The sequence below is a fragment of the Sapajus apella genome, unplaced genomic scaffold, assembly GCF_009761245.1.
Source record: "Sapajus apella isolate SASKATOON/1434 unplaced genomic scaffold, GSC_monkey_1.0 scaffold11, whole genome shotgun sequence".
In the NCBI taxonomy this organism is placed as follows: Eukaryota; Metazoa; Chordata; class Mammalia; order Primates; family Cebidae; genus Sapajus; species Sapajus apella.
This window is the reverse complement of record NW_022436951.1, coordinates 6,499,422-6,517,107: the sequence shown is the minus strand read 5'-3', so window position 1 is coordinate 6,517,107 and position 17,686 is coordinate 6,499,422.

Here is a 17,686-nt window from a genome sequence, read left to right as displayed (position 1 = left end):
CCCCTGCTACCCCTCCCATAGCCCTCCAACCCCTCAACAAGCCCTGGTGTGTGATGTTCCCCTCCCTGTGTCTGTGTGATCTCATTGTTCAACACCCACTTATAAGTGAGAGTATGCAGTGTTTGGCTTTCTGTTCTTGTGTCACTTTGCTGACAATGATGGTTTCCAGCTTCATCCATGTCCTGCAAAGGACATGTACTCATCCTTTTTTACGGGTGTATAGTATTCCATTGTGTATATGTGCCATGTTTTTTTTAATCCAGTCTATCTTTGATGGGCATTTGGGTTGGTTCCAAGTCTTTGCTATTGCAAACAGTGCTGCAGTAAACATATGTGTGCATGTGTCTTTATAATAGAATGATTTATAATCCTTTGGGTATATACCCAGTAATGGGATTACTGGGTCAAATGGTATTTCTAGTTCTAGATCCTTGAGGAATTGCCACATTTTCTTCCACAATGGTTGAAATAATTTATATTCCCACCAACAGTGTAAAAGTGTTCCTATTTCTTCACATCCTCTTCAGCATCTGTTGTCTCCAGATTTTTTAATGATCGCTATTCTAACTGGTGTGAGATGGTATCTCAATGTGGTTTTGATTTGCATTTCTCTGACAACCAGTGATAATGAGCATTTTTCCATGTTTGTTGACTACATAAATGTCTCCTTTTGAGAAGTGTCTGTTTATATCCTTTGCCCACTTTTTGATGGGGTTCTTTGTTTTTTTCTTGTAAATTTGTTTAAGTTCTTTGTAGATTCTGGATATGAGCCCTTTGTCAGGTAGATAAATTGCAAAAATGTTTTCACATTCTGTTGGTTGCCAGTTCACTCTAATGATAGTTTCTTTTGCTGTGCAGAAGCTCTTTAGTTTAATTAGACCCCATTTGTCAATTTTGGCTTTTGTTGCCATTGCTTTTGGTGTTTTAGTCATAAAGTCTTTGCCCATGCTTAGTCCTGAGTAGTATTGCCTAGGTTTTCTTCCAGGGCTTTTATGGTGTTAGGTCTTGTGTTAGGTCTTATGTTTAAATCTTTAATCCATCTGGAGTTGATTTTTGTATAGGGTGTAAGGAAGGAATCCACTTTCAACTTTCTGCATATGGCTAGCCGGTTTACCCAATACCTTTTATTAAATAGGGAATCCTTTACCCATTGCTTGTTTTTGTTAGGTTTGTCAAAGATCAGCTGGTTGTAGATATGTTGAGTTATTTCTGAGGCCTCTGTTCTTTTCCATTAGTCTATATCTCTGTTTTGGTACCAGTACATGCTGTTTTGATTACTGTAGCCTTGTAGTATAGTTTGAAGTCAGGTAGTGTGATTCCTCCAGCTTTGTTTTTTGTTTGTTTGTTTTGTTTTGTTTTGTTTGTTTTCTTGTTTTTTGCTTAGGATTGTCTTGGCTATGTGGGCTATTTTTTGGTTTCTATGAAGCTTAAGGTGTTTTTTTCCAGTTCTTTGAAGAAAGTCAATGGTAGATTTATGGGGATAGCATTGAATCTATAAATTACTTTGGGTAGTATGGCCATTTTTACAATGTTGATTCTTCCTAACCATGAGCATGGAATGTTTTTCCATCTGTTTGTGTCCTCTCTTATTTTCTTGAGCAGTGGTTTGTAGTTCTCCTTGAGGAGGTCCTTCACATGCCTTGTTAGTTGTATTCCTAGGTATTTTTATTCTCTTTGTAGCAACTGCGAGTGGGAGTTCACTCATGATTTGTCTCTCTGTCTGTTGTTGTGTATAGGAATGCTTACGATTTCTGTACATTGATTTTGTATCTGACACTTTGCTGAAGTTGCTTATCAGCTTAAGGGATTTGGGGCTGAGATGATGGGGTCTTCTAAATATACAGGCATGTCATCTGCAAACAGAGACAATTTGACTTCCTCTTTTCCTAATTGAATATGCTTTATTTCCTTTTCTTGCCTGATTGCCCTGGCCAGAACTTCCAATACTATGTTGAATAGGAATGGTGAAAGAGGGCATTCTTGTCTTGTGCTGGTTTTCAAAGGGAATGCTTCTAGTTTTTACCCATTCAGTATGATATTGGCTGTGGATTTGTCATAAATAGCTCTTATTATTTTGAGATACGTTCATTGATACCTAGTTTATTGAGAAGTTTTAGCATAAAGGGGATATTTCATTTAACAATTTGTTAGTTTGATTTATAATTCTTATTTATTTGTTTTTTTATTTGTTTTTGAGATGGAGTCTCTCTCTGTCACCAGCGTGGAGTGCAGTGGCGCAGCCTTGGCTCACTGCAACCTGCACCTCCCAGATTCAAGCAATTCTCCTGCCTCAGCCTCCCAAGTAGCTGGGACTACAGGCTTGCACCAAGATGCCCAGCTAATTTTTGTATTTTTAGTAGACACCATGTTGTTTCATGTAGTTTCACCATGTTAGCCAGAATGGTCTCAATCTCTTGACTTCGTGATCTGCCCACCTTGCCATCCCAAAGTGCTGGGATTGCAGGCGTGAGGCACCACATCTAGCCTAATTTATAATTCTTAAAAATATAGACTTAGGGTATGGGGCCTCCATTTAACCCATGCCTTGTAAAGTTTGGTGCACATGAACTGCCATTCACAATTGCTACAAAGAGAGTAAAATACCTAGTAAAACAACTAACAAGGACCTCTTCAAGGAGAACTACAAACCACTGCTCAAAAAAATAAGAGAAGACATAAACAGATGGAGAAACATTCCATGTTCATGGTTCGGAAGAATCAGTATCGTGAAAATGGACATACTGCCCAAAGTAATTGACAGATTCAATGCTATCCCCATCAAGCTACCAATGACCTTCTTCAAAGAACTGGAAAAAACCACCTTAAAATTCATAAGGAACCAAAAGAGAGCCTGCATAGCCAAATCAATTCTAAGCAAAAAGAACAAAGCTGGAGGCACCACACTACCGGACTTCAAACTATACTACAAGGCTACAGTAATCAAAACAGCATGGTACTGGTACCAAATCAGAGATGTAGACCAATGGAACAGAACAGAGGCCTCGGAGGCAACACAACATATCTGCAACCATCTGATCTTTGACAAACCTCACAAAAACAAGCAATAGGGAAAGTATTCCCTGTTTAATAAATGGTGTTGGGTAAACTGGCTAGCCATGTGCAGAAAGCAGAAACTGGACCCCTTCCTGACACCTTACACTAAAATTAACTCCAGGTGGATTAAAGACTTAAACATAAGACCTAACACCATAAAAACCCTAGAAGAAGATCTAGGCAAAACCATTCAGGACATAGGCGTAGGCAAGGAATTCATGACCAAAACACCAAAAGCATTGGCAACAAAAGCCAAAATAGACAAATGGCACCTAACCAAACTCCACAGTTTCTGCATGGCAAAAGAAACAGTCGTTAGAGTGAATCAGCAACCAATAGAATGGGAAAAAATTTTTGCAGTCTACCTATCTGAAAAAGGGCTGATATCCAGAATTTACAAAGAACTAAAACAGTTTTACAAGAAAAAAACAAACAAGCCCATACAAAAGTGGGCGAAGGATATGAACAGACACTTTACAAAATAAGACATACATGAGGAAAACATATGAAAAAATGCTCATCATCACTGGTCATTAGAGAAATGCAAATCAAAACTACATTGAGATACCATCTCATGCCAGTTAGAATGGCAATCATTAAAAAATCTGGAGACGGCCGGGCGCGGTGGCTCAAGCCTGTAATCCCAGCACTTTGGGAGGCCGAGGCGGGTGGATCACGAGGTCAAGAGATCGAGACCATCCTGGTCAACATGGTGAAACCCTGTCTCTACTAAAGCTACAAAAAATTAGCTGGGCATGGTGGCGCGTGCCTGTAATCCCAGCTACTCAGGAGGCTGAGGCAGGAGAATTGCCTGAACCCAGGAGGCGGAGGTTGCGGTGAGCCGAGATCGCGCCATTGCACTCCAGCCTGGGTAACAAGAGCAAAACTCCGCCTCAAAAAAAAAAAAAAATAAAAAATCTGGAGACAACAGATGCTGGAGAGGATGTGGAGAAATAGGAACACTTTTACACTGTTGATGGTAGTGTAAATTATTTCAACCATTGTGGAAGACAGTGTGGCAATTCCTCAAGAACCTAGAAATAGAAATTCCATTTGACCCAGCAATTCCATTACTGGGTATATATCCAAAGGATTATAAATCATTCTACTATAAGGACACATGCACATGAATGTTCATTGCAGCACTGTTTACAATAGCAAAGGCCTGGAACCAACCCAAATGCCCATCGATAACAGACTGGACAGGGAAAATGTGGCACATATACACCATGGAATATTATGCAGCCATCAAAAACAACGAGTTTGTGTCCTTTGTAGTGACATGGATGAACCTGGAAACCATCATTCTCAGCAAACTGACACAAGATCAGAAAATCAAACACCGCATGTTCTCACTCACAGGCGGGTGTTGAACAATGAGAACACATGGACACAGGGTAGCATCACACACTGGGGTCTGTAGGGGGAAAATAGTGGAGGGACAGCTGGGGGTGGGGAGTTGGGGAGAGATAGCATGGGGAGAAATGCCAGATATAGGTGAAGGGGAGGAAGGCAGCAAATCACACTGCCATGTGTGTACCTATGCAACAATCTTGCATGTTCTTCACATGTACCCCAAAACCTAAAATGCAATTAAAAAAAGTTTGGGTGCACATGAAGGAATCCCATCTCTAGAGGCTCATGGTAGACCACTACCCTGAGATTGGATGAAGCCTAAGTCAGTATCAGAATGCCAAGGATCACTGAGCCAGCAGGTGGTACAGATCGACCAGACTGGGTGATGACATTGGCAGCTGGAATCAGAGGAGAGATGACTGAAATCAGCTATTCCACTTCCACTTTCCCCACTGCCTGCACCAGATAGCTCATTCTTCCTCATCTTTCCCTCTCTCTGCTGCCTTCACAAGAAGTCAAACATGAGATTCCCTCCCTGGAAATTCAGCAAGAGTTGAATGCAGTTTAAACTGCAGTTGAATGCAGGGAGTGAAGGCAGTGTGGAGAGAGAATTTTGAATTGGATAGTAATTGAAATGATAATACTTGAATTTGACTACAGATATATTACAATTAGACCAGTGCTTAACAGACTGCACTATTTTCCTGCTATAGAACATGAATGGAAACTTATAAGAAAAATGGGCACCAAAATGAAACCTTTCATATTTGCTGATATTTGAGATTTTCTCATGCATACCTTCTACTGGTAGCACCATACCAGAAAATAGGACACTTTTTTAATTGGCAAAATCATTAAAGATAGAAGGATTGGAATTATTTGTTTGTTGGCTTGATGCAGTGACTTGTAATTCTAGCTGCATGATAGAATAACTGAGAGCTTTAAAAATATTTCAATTTCCAGTCTTGCCCCATCCCAGATTAAGTATTAATCTCTCTATGTACAGATTCGATATGTCTTAAAAGCAACCCAAGTGATTCTAATGAGCAATCGGTGTTGTAGGAGATACCTGCTTGGTCAATTCTTTCCCAGTTTTGTGTCAATGCTATTAGATAGTCACAGATTCACCAGTTAATGCTGCACTCTTTCCTCTTTCCCTAGCTGTGTTGTCATGGTCCAAGACCCTGTCTCAGGTGCCTTGTACAAGAGCTTGTTTACTGAGGGGCATGTGACAGCCACATCAGTGACCTGGGGAAATTAGCCTGTCTGAAAGCCAATTAGTTGCACTGCTTCCACTTTAATAAAGGAGGTCAATTAAGAGAGCTGTACTGGAAAATTCCTGGGCCTGCCAGACCTAGGGTGTTATGTTGTTAAGCACCAAATTCATTCGTTCACTCAACAACCACATAATGAGTGCCAACTATGTGTTGGACACTGGAAATAAAATGACAAATAGGGTTACAATGACAACTTCCAAAGAGCTCTCAGTTTTTTATCACCTCAGAAATCAATTTCTCAGCTACCTGGAGTTCACCTGTTATTTAAAAAAATTGCCTTCTCCCTTACATTGTTTCTGATACGGAATCTTCTGTTATCTTTATCTTTGCTCTTTTATATATAGCATGTGTTTTCTCTCAGACTGCTTTTAAGACTTTAAAAACCCTGAATTTCAACCACTCTTTTTTAGACTTTGAAATTTGAGATGCCAGTAATCTTTTTAGTTAAAAGAGTTTCCAGTTTTCATTGTGCAAGGTAAAACACAAAATGAAAGACTTTTTGACACACAAAAAAGTACCAAATAGATCATGTCTATTGCAATTTAAATGAAATAAATTTAGCTTCATAAAAAACTATACCATTTTTTTCTCATTTTGCCTCTTCCTAACAAGCAGTTGTTTAAACCCTTCATTACTTTCTTTTTCCTTTCTTGTTTAAAACCTTTCTTACTCCCTCTTTCCTTCTTTTTCTTTCTTTTTCTCTTTTTATTTTTTCTCTTTTTCTCTTCCTTCCTTCCTTCCTTCTTTTCTTCTTTTCTTTCTTTCCTTCTTTCCTTCCTTCTTTCTTTTTCTTCCTTTTTCTTTCTAATGAACAGTACCTGTTATCATTCTCCAAATAAATATTCTATGATCAGATTACACTTCCAGCCAAGATGAAGTAAAAGACCAGATTTACCCTCTCACCTTAAACAACTTTAAACATATAAATGTTTAAAGTATATGAAACAATGGTTTTCAAGACACAGGATATCAGGCAAAAACAGTGATACCTGAAGGACAGGCGATAAATGAAGTGAGTCCTGTGATTATCCCAGTTTAATGTTTTGAGAGAGAGTCCAGCCTGTAGTGCAGGAAGGGGAAACCCAAGTGGAGCCTAGAAGACTCCCTAACAAGAGATAGAACTAAAAGTTGATAGCAAATAAAGTGGCAAGAATTCATTGGAAAGACTACCAGGCAAGATATCTGAAGATCTGTAGCTTCCTTTGAGTTTTCAGCTGAGCAATGATTAGCATATGCATGTAAGGAAACTACCTGAGGCCAGGAACAGAATCACCTGGAAGGATAGAGGTAACAGTGTCTGGCATTCACACAGAATCAGCATCATGCTTGTACCCAGAAATCACACTGGAAAACCTCATGATTCATAAGGCATTTGGTAGAATACTCAGAAATTGTCTTGGTAGTGGGAATAATTAGCCCTGCTCTGGTCCCATTTAATAAATAATGAAAGCGAAACCTGAAAGTATCAAACTATTTTCATATACCTTAACTGTGTCCCAGAACAAAGCTGATATGGTTTGGCTGTGTCCCCACCCAAATCTCATCTTGAATTGTAGTTCCCATAATCTCCACATGTCATGGGAGGGACCCGGTGGGAGGTAATTTAATCATGGGGACCATTACTCTCATGCTGTTCTTGTGATTATGAGTGACTTCTCATGAGATCTGATGGCTTTATGAGGGCTTTTCCCTCTTTTGCTTGGCACTTTTCCTTGCTGCTGCCATGTGAAGAAGGACGTGTTTGCTTCTTCCACCATGTAAGTTTTCTGAAGCCTCCCTAGCCCTGCAGAATTATGAGTCAATTAAACCTCTTTCCTTTATAAATTACTTGGTCTTAGATATGTCTTTATTACCTGCATGAGAATGAGCTAATATATTTACAGAGATATAAACCTAGCAACAAGGTAAAATTCCCAGTCACTTTGGGTTTATACCAAGTAATGGGGTTGCTGGGTCAAATGGTATTTCTGGTTCTAGATCTCTGAGGAATCACCACCCCATCTGTCATAATGTTGAATTAATTTCCATTCCCAACACCAATGTAAAAGCATTCCTATTTCTCCACCACCTCACCAGAATCTGTTGTTTCTTGACTTTTTAATAATTACCATTCTGACTGGGATGAGATGGTATCTGATTGTGATTTCTATTTGCATTTCTCTAATAATCAGTGATGTTGAGCCTTTTTTTCATGTATGCTGGCTGCATAAAACAGACACCTTTGAGAAGTGTCTGTTTATGTCCTTTCCCCATCAACAATAGACTGGATAAAGAAAATGTGATACATATACACCATGGACTACTATGTAGCCATAAAAAGGAATGATCATGTCCTTTGCAGGGACATGGATGAAGCTAGAAACCATCATTGTCAACAAACTGACACAAGAACAGAAAACCAAACACTGCATGTTCTCACTCATAAGTGGGTGCTGAACAATGAGAACACATGGACACAGAGAGGGGAACATCACACAATGGGGCAGGTTGGGGGGCTGGAGAAGGGATAGCAGGGGGGTGGGGGGTAAGGGAGGGATAGCATTAGGAGAAATACCTAATGTAGATAACAGGGTGATGGATGCAGCAAACCACCATGGCACATGTATACCTATGTAACAAACCTGCATGTTCTGCACATGTACCCAGAACTTAAAGTATAGTAATAATAATAACTAACTAAATATATACTCACTGAAATAATACTTTAGCTAAGTCAATTGCAGCGAGATATGCAGAATATTTATATAATGAGTTGGATCGTAAAATGTATTTGATAATATCTTATATTCTACTGGCTACTTAATAACCTGATGCAAAAAAAAAAAACTTTTTGAAGAGTAGACAAACACAGATAAACAACATGTGCCCAGCACTTCTGTGTACTATTCATGAAGACATCAAGGTCATCCCTGAGAGTTGGGAATGGGGAGGGCATCATTCATCTACAGGAATGTGGAAGATGTAGAGAAGCCTGGAATCATCATATGCATAATATATCATATAAAAAACATCCAGAAAATGCAAGTAAATTAAAATTAAAAATACTTTGACCCAATCCTCGTAAGCCAATGAGAATATTCTCTTTTTTTTAAAGAAAGTAAAGAAATTAAAGAATGGCTACTCCATAGGCAGAGCAGCCGAGAATATTCTTAAAATTGCACTTTTTTGACATAAAAATTATGTATTCCAAATAGTCTTCTGAGCTCAGAAATAAGGTAAAAATCCCTGTTGAACTAGTGTTTGCTACTTTATTCTCACTGTTGCACTCTCTCTCTTTGTAGGTAAGGAGAGGATGTGTTCACCATAGATAAGAAAAAATCCTGCACATGTACCTCTGAATCTAAAATAAAGTAAGAAATCCTCAAATTGGTAAAGTATAACTGAAAAGTAAAAAATCAATGCCTTGGATGGTAGATCTATACTGGTGATATGTTTGGCCTCATTACCCATACCTTGTATTATATTACTTTATGACAATCATAGATATTAGGAAAAAAAACCATAAGGCAATGCAGGAAAAAAAATTACTGTGAACCAAGAAGCTTAGGTCAAATTCTTCCATTGCTTAGGGAATCTACAAGAGTTGTAATCTTCAGTTAATGGACTAAGTGGTCTAGGGATCCTGTTCCTCCTATGCGCTTCAGTGACACAAGAGACTTTTAGGTCGTCCATCCATGTATCATTGACAAAGCTTCTGGGGATTTGTAGACACCATGGTTATGGATCTTAGCAGGGATGACACCAGTCTGGCTAGCTATTGGACTCAGGTTTAAAGCATTATTGGCTGAACCAGGGCTAAATTCTCCCAATGGAAGGAATGTAAATTTTAGAAATTCCAGAAACAAAGTGTAGGACAACTTTTAGATATCTAGTTTGCATGACAAAACAGTAACAGACCTATGATTTGTAGGTGGTCTGTATTGTCAATTCTACTGGAAAGAACACTGCAAAATATTAAAGTATTTTCTGCACTTAAAAAAAAAACACCAAATGTGTCTTCACACTTTAATTTTACCTGCTAAATTTTGTTGACCGAATGGTTTTATTTAATGCTTTTGCATTACATCTTTAAGTATACCTCCTCCAGGTATTTTCTTTTCCAAGAAAAATAGGTAGAAATTTTGCCTTTGTCTCATTTTGATAAGATTAACCTGCAAGCCTGTATAAAATGCCCATTTTGCTGTTGTTATCAGGAAAATACAATACCCTAGTTTCTAAATACTAAACTAGGAAAGACTACACCTTTGGTACTATATCTCAATATTTAATCACTTATAAATCAAGATGCCATTCTTAGGTATTAACAAATGCTCTTGCTGCAATTAAAACCCATTTCCTCTTTAATCTCTGTAAAGGCAGAAAATAGAGTAACTGATCATCCTTTCTTATAATAAACCTGTATAATTTAAAAAAAAAAAAGACTACATGGCAGAACATGCATTTTACACAGCTTCAAATACGACTGCCTTCTGCTTGGGCTGGGGCTACACCTTTTGCCCCATCTCTGGCTGTTGACTAGAAGTAGGAAGTACATACATACAAATAAAAAAATAATAATGATGATGATTTTTAGTGATGAAGGAAAGGGGCTACATCAATTGTCTCTTCGGCCTTAAAAATATTTTGACCACATAAATTCTCATTGCATCTAAAAAGGTTTCTCACACACCTCTCAAAGACGTCTTAAAAGCCATTCTAGCAGAGGTAACGTCAACATACTCAATTGTAAATAAACTCTGAATGTGAAGTATTTGAATGAATCATCACTTTATCTTTGTTTTGTGAAGTTCACTTTTCAGAAAATATTATTATATTGATATTTACTTTATCCAGATTCAAAAACATGAAGACATTCTAATAAAGCTATCGGCTATTTCACTTTGCCCTTAGCATATATTACAATGACTTTAGCTCTTTAAACTTGAACATGCACGCATATAATTTATAAGTTGCTAGAATTCAGTTTTTTAAATCAAATTAAATATGTTTATACCAGAGATAAGAAAAATAAAGCTTAACAGAAAAGCATGGTCTTTTTAATATTTTTCCAGCTGTCTCTGTTAGAACTCACTGCCTGTTGCTTGGAACAACATCTTTCTTCCTAACTGTGAGTGCCTGCGATGTTGGATTTACTGTTTGTTTATATAATCTTTTATTCAGAATATCAAGAACTATATCTTTGGGCAATTTTTTAAAATTAAGGATACACCAGTAAGCAGACAAAGTCCCTGCTCTTTGGAGGTGTCTTTAGATGATGAATGTGAAGTGAAAGTATAAATTATCAGCCATAGGTTAGGAAGGGATTCACGTTTACTCAGTTCTGTCTTAGGGATTGTATTAGTCCATTTGAGCTGCTGTAACACACACACCATAGCCTGGGTGGCTTAAACAACAAACATTTATTTGTCACAGTTCTGTAGGCTGGGAAATCCAAGATCAAGGTGCGGGCAGATTTAATATCTGATGAGGGCTTGCTTTCTGGCTTGCAGATGGCAGTCTTCTACTGTCATGACATAATTATTAGGTTGGTACAAAAGGAATTATGTTTTTAGCAATTTAAAAGTAATATCTCCCAAATGCCCCACCTCCAAAAGCCATCACCCTGGGGATTAGGTCTCAACATATGAAATTAGGTTGGGGGTGATACAGCATTGAGTCCATAGCAAGGAGCCTTATGGAGTAGAAGAATCCAGGCTCCTTAGGAGTCTGGCAGACAAGCTTTTGTTGGGACTTCAGCTGATGTCTCACTTTCACAACATTGTTTTCATGTCACAGGGTAAGGACCACAACAGGGACAATCTGGGCCGTGGCGTTCAGGAACTGATTCCAGGCAAATTCTCTTTAAGCGTGTTTTACTTTTCTTTCTTTAAACCAGCCCTTAACTGGTTACTGGAGAAAAGCGCCTTTCCCTTCTCTTTTATTCTTCACTTCCCTCTTGATTTCATTTCATTTTACCTATTGATGGCTTTTAAACATTAGAGTAGTATTGAAGGAAACACTTTAAAGCCCAAATAAAATCCTGTGTTTTGTAATAAAATTAGCTAAAATTAATAAACAGTGAGAGCAACCTCACCAAAAAGCCCTGACAGACACATAAATTCTCCTTAAGGAAGTCTCCATCTGACTCCTCATCCTACTTTCATTAACTCCCCTCTTCCCCAAGTTGAGCCACTTAAATCTACCTGCAGATTTACCCACATTTCAGTCCAGAACATGACCAATTCAGACAGTATTTAAGGATTTAAGAAATTCTAGCCACCTCTCTCCAGCAGGTCTCGGCGTGAAGTCATATTTTACTGATGAATGAAAAGAAATATCATTAAGCTAAGGCCTGGGATGTGTATTATTATTATTGTTGTTATTTTTAGAAGTATGCTACATTAAAGAATATTTCTTAAAATAAGATTCTAAACAAATTTAGGATCATTTGGTGAGTTTCTTTAAAATGCCAGTGTCTGGGCCACACATCATACGGTTCAAAATCTCTGGGGTTGAGACCTGGAAATCTGTATTTTAATAGCGTCCTATGCATTTCCAATACACACTCAAGTTTGAGATCCTTAAGGGTCCCAACCACAGTGTATATTTGTATCTACACATAAGTTTTTTAGAATTGTCATTCTGTTTATCTGAGTATATGGGACCAGATAAACAACACTTAAAAATTACTTTTTAAAAAATTACCTTTATAAACTACTTTTTAAAAATTACACTTTAAAGAAATTAGTATTATGAAACTTCATGGTCATATAACTGGAACTTTTAGTGATTTTTTTTCCTCACATTTGCATATTAATTCAAGTCCTTCTTTATATTTCAACCTCAAATTATGTTCTTCTACCTGATTCCATTGAGTAATTATTGATGTATTTTTTAGTAAACAAATGTTTAGGGTCACTATTGGCCAGGCATTATGCTAGGATTGGGGGATACTTTTTAAGGACCTTAAAAATTAAGGGGAGATGTGGTAAAGGAAGTAATTAAGTCATCTAGGTAAGCAGAAAATTATAATACAACAGGGCAAGCATCATGATGAGAAGTGCACAATACTCATGTGAAGTAAACTATTAAAACAGAGATGAGCCTCTTTTTTTTTTTTTTTTCTTTTTTTGAGACAGAGTCTCTCTGTAGCCCAGGCTGGAGTGCAGGGGCACGATCTCAGCTCACTGCAACTTCCACCTCCTGGTCCCAGTTTAAGCAATTCTCCTGCCTCAGCCTCCCAAGTAGCTGGGACCCTGCCCAGCTAATTTTTGTAATTTTAGTAGAGATGGGGTTTCACCATGTTGGCCAGGCTGGTTTTGAACCCCTGAACTCATGATCAACAGGCCGCGGCCTCCCAAAGTGCTGGGATTATGGACATGAGCCACCGCACCCAGCCAGATGAACTATTTTCTAACCATAACACAAATCGTCTGACTTCTGCAGCTGCAGAGCCAACCAACAATGAGCCTTGTCTTTGTTTTTCTACCACCAGCAAAATGCTCTATATCAGTAAGGCTTTAGAAAAAGGAATGTGAAAAGTAATTTAGATATAATTGTAACTGGAATAAAATATCCCCAATTCTGAGGGACTTTTTCTGAATAGAGAAGAATAAATGTTTAAATTGCACCTCTTACTTTTCAGAAATAGGTAGGTATAATAATCCTGCTCTAGAATGGAATCAGGAGTTTCTAAAGAAAGACAAGTAATTTCAAAATGTTCGCTGATTCTGTAGAATGCTAGAGATGGTCTTGAAGTAAATTGTTGAGCAAAACACCTTAATCAGTCTCTGGATTTGGAAACATATGCCCTGATCCTAACGGTTGTAGTTAGATCAAGACTAGATATGGTCTTGAAGTTAATTGTTGAGCAAAACACCTTAATCAGTCTCTGGATTTGGAAACATGTGCCCTGATCCTAGTTTGGTTGTGGTAGATTGTAGTTAGATCAGTTTCTCAGCTGCACACTATTGACATTTGGGGCTAAATAACTCTTGGTTATGAGAAGCTGTCCTATGCATTATAGGATATTCTGCAGCATCTCTGTCCTCTACCCACTAGATTCCAGTAGAACCCCTCTGCCCAGTAACGACAATCAAAAAGGTCTCCAGACCTGGGGGCAAGGGAGCAAAATTACCCACAGTCAAGAACCACTGGGTTTGATGGGTTAACTACCTAACTGCTCTGTACTAGAAAGTAACAGCAATTTGGGGATGTTAACCCGGCATCTGGAGAGAAAGGTAAGGAAGAGATAGCTTCCAGCAATATAGCAAGCCTAGTTTGAGAAAATCCCAGTGATAGGGAAGTTATTGGTTTTATAAAAAGAGTAATATCTAATAAAATTGTAAATTTAAAATTGTTTTCTGTTTTATGCTAAACTGAAGTTTCTCTCTCTCTCTCTCAACCTGCAAACATTCAGTAAAATTCTATTACATAACAATAAGGGAATTGTAGGCTCCTCAACTTGACCCTGCTGGTGAGGCCAGTTAGCACTGCAGTGACCAGAATTCTAGTGACCAAAAGTGAAATGAGCAGAGGCCCAAGATGACCTTGGAAAGTGTGGGTAGAAGCCAGAGAACAATGGAGAAGCCACAATCACTTACTTAGATGGGGACTTGAGACATGTTCTCTTTTCTCCAAATACTGCAGGAAGGTAACCATTATGGGAGAGGAGATAGGTAGACACAAGAAAAAATATCTGAAGGCAGTACATTGTCTCATTGTGTCTTTCTCTTTCCTAGAAAATTTTTTGAATATAATAGCAGGTTATCTTATTTCAGATGGATTAGGCACCATATTTTCTGTAGGTATGGGAAAGGATTAGACAACCTCCTGGAATTTATTTTTAAATTGGTAATTTTAAACCAAGACATGAATGCTGAAACAATCAACACTGAGCACTTTTGATTTTAATTTATTTTTAAATGAATGATTAAGATAAAGCTTTTTTAAAAAAGAATTTACTATGAAGAAACTGTAAGAATATACAAAATAAGTCCTTGCAGTTTTTTGCACATAGTCAAATTGGGATAGTGGGGATATGGGTAATGCTTTATTTTTTATAATTTTTTTCAAATGTCGCTAATCCCTTTTTAGTTAAAAAAATACACATATATAAAATATATAATAAATAGCTTGTATGTGAATATATTAGTTAGGTGACCACACCACAGTTAAGAAATTTAAGCAAAGGATTCAATGTAAAAGAGGTAAGATTACCTTTATACGGAAGTGATTCCAACAAAGTAGGATTTCCTCAGACTGAATGTAGGAATAGGACCTATAACAAAGTCAAGGCGTAAACAAATGTGAAGGCCAGAGAACTGGACCCCAGCATTTCTATTGCTCTTCATGCTGAGGGAATTATTTGAGAAATTAAAGGTGCTCAGATAAACATGCCATGAAGAAGGTTCATAATTCACATCAATACATAAAGACTCTGGAGAAGCCTTGCAGGAATAACACTATCACATTGCTTATCCCCACATTTTCCAAGCTTACTTGTCATGCTTTGGGATGTACTTTGCATAACATAACTGGTTTCAGCATCTGAAGAAAATATGAGCAAACAAGTATGAAGAGAGAGATGGGAGAGGTTGATATGAAAAAAAAAAAAAATATTAAAAAAAAAAAACAGGAAAAAGCCCCCCAACTTAACGAAGCCTCATCTACCTTTAGCACAAGGTGGAGAAGATGCTGACTGATGACCATGAGTATTTGGTTGGTAGGCATGCACCCAGGTGGAGATGATATGCCAGGCCTTTATTGAAAATAGCCATTGAGATCATTCAGTTGCTCCTTTGATTCCATACTCAGCAAACAGAGCATTTTGACTACAATTTGGCTTTTCATATAACTTGATTCATAGGGAGAAAAAGCAATGATGCTGTTCCTATGTGCTTGGTAATTTCCTTTTGCAAATAACTAAGTTAGCTTTCTGGCACAGAGTCTCTTCTGCGCTTGATCAGCTAAATCCAGTTAATCCTAACTACTTCAGAAAACTCTGGAAAAAATCAGCTTTGTACCTGCAAGCTAAGGACTAAGCTTAGGTTTTAATGGTTCTTCCTCGTGACTCACATTTCTTTCTAGTTCCTGTCAAAAGACATGCCTAATTTTAATATAGTTATAATCATAGCAGAAATTCAACTTATATTCTGCTTTTTTTCTGTGTTTCCAGGTTGCTACGTAATTTCTGCAGTTATCGTTTTTAATGGCTGCATCATAGCTAATGAAAGTGATAATTTCTTTTTTTTTTTTTTTTTGACAGTCTCACTCTTTTACTAGACTGGAGTGCAAATGGCACCATCTTGGCTTACTGCAGCCTCCACCTCCCCATTCCCCTGCCTCAGCCTCATGAGTAGTTGAGACTGCACCACAACACCTGGCTAGTTTTTGTATTTTACAAGAGACTTGGTTTCACCATGTTGATCAAGATGGTCTTGATCTGCTGACTTGTGATCCATCTGCCACAGCCTCCCAAAGTGCTGGAATTACAGGCATGAGCCACTGTGCCCAGCCAAAAGTGATAATTTCTTTCTTTTCTGTTTTTTTTTAATTATACTTTAAGTTTTGGGATACATAGGCAGATCTTGCAGGACTGTTACATAGGTATACACGTGCCATGGTGGTTTGCTGCCTCTATCCCCCCATCACCTACATTAGATATTTCTCCTAATGTTATCCCTCCCCAATCTCCCCACCCACTGCTATTCCTCCCCTAACCCCCCAGCCCCCAACAGACCCCAGTGTGTGATGTTCCCCTTCCTGTGTCCATGTGTTCTCATTGTTCAGCACCCACTTATGAGTGAGAACATGCAGTGTTTGGTTTTCTGTTCTTGTGTCACTTTGCTGACAATGATGGTTTCCAGCTTCACCCATGTCCTGCAAAGGACATGAACTCATCCTTTTTTATGGCTGCATAGTAGTCCATGGTGTATATGTGTCACATTTTCTTTATCCAGTCTATCCTTGATGGGCATTTGGGTTGGTTCCAAGTCTTTGCTATTGTAAATATTGACACAATGAACATATGTGTGCATATGTCTTTATAATAGAATGATTTATAATCATTTATAATCCTTTGAGTATATACCCAGTAATGGGATTACTGGGTCAAATGGTATTTCTAGTTCTAGATCCTTGAGGAATTGCTACACTGCCTTCCACAATGGTTGAAATAATTTACACTACCACCAACAGTGTAAAAGTGTTCCTATTTCTCCACATCCTCTCCGGCATCTGTTTTCTCCAGGTTTTTTCATGATTGCCATTCTAACTGGTGTGAGATGGTATCTCAGTGTGGTTTTGATTTGCATTTCTCTAATGATCAGCGATAATGAGCATTTTTTCATATGTTTGTTGGCCACATAAATGTCTTCTTTTGAAAAGTGTCTGTTCATATCCTTCACCCACTTTTTGATGGGGTTGTTTTTTTCTTGTACATTTGTTTAAGTTCTTTGTAGATTCATGATATTAGCCCTTTGTCAGATGGGTAGCTTGCAAAGATTTTTTTCCCATTTTGTTGGTTGCTGGTTCAATCTAATGATTGTTTCTTTTGCTGTGCAGAAGCTCTTAAGTTTAATTAGATCCCACTTGTCTATTTTGGCTTTTGGTGCCATTGCTTTTGGTGTTTTATTCTTGAAGTCCTTGCCTATGCCTATGTCCTGAATGGTATTGCCTAGGTTTTCTTCTAGGGTTTTTATGGTGTTAATTTGCCAAGCCAGTCTTTGATTTTTTAACTCTTAGGCTCTCTTCAATTTTTCATAGACCTATGATGAACACATTTGCATTCTATCCTCTTCTTTCCTTAGAATTTGGATTATGTCAAGTGGTATAAATGTTTTCATTCTTTAGATGCATTGCCAAATCATTTCTTAAATGGAAAGAAATAATTTACATGTTTAATGACTCTCAGGCATTTAAATTTTGAAAATAAATGCTTAATGGAATTTTAAAAATTGATGCTTTTCTCATTAAAAAATAATGGATTCTACATACAAAATTTTAAAGAGAATGATTCT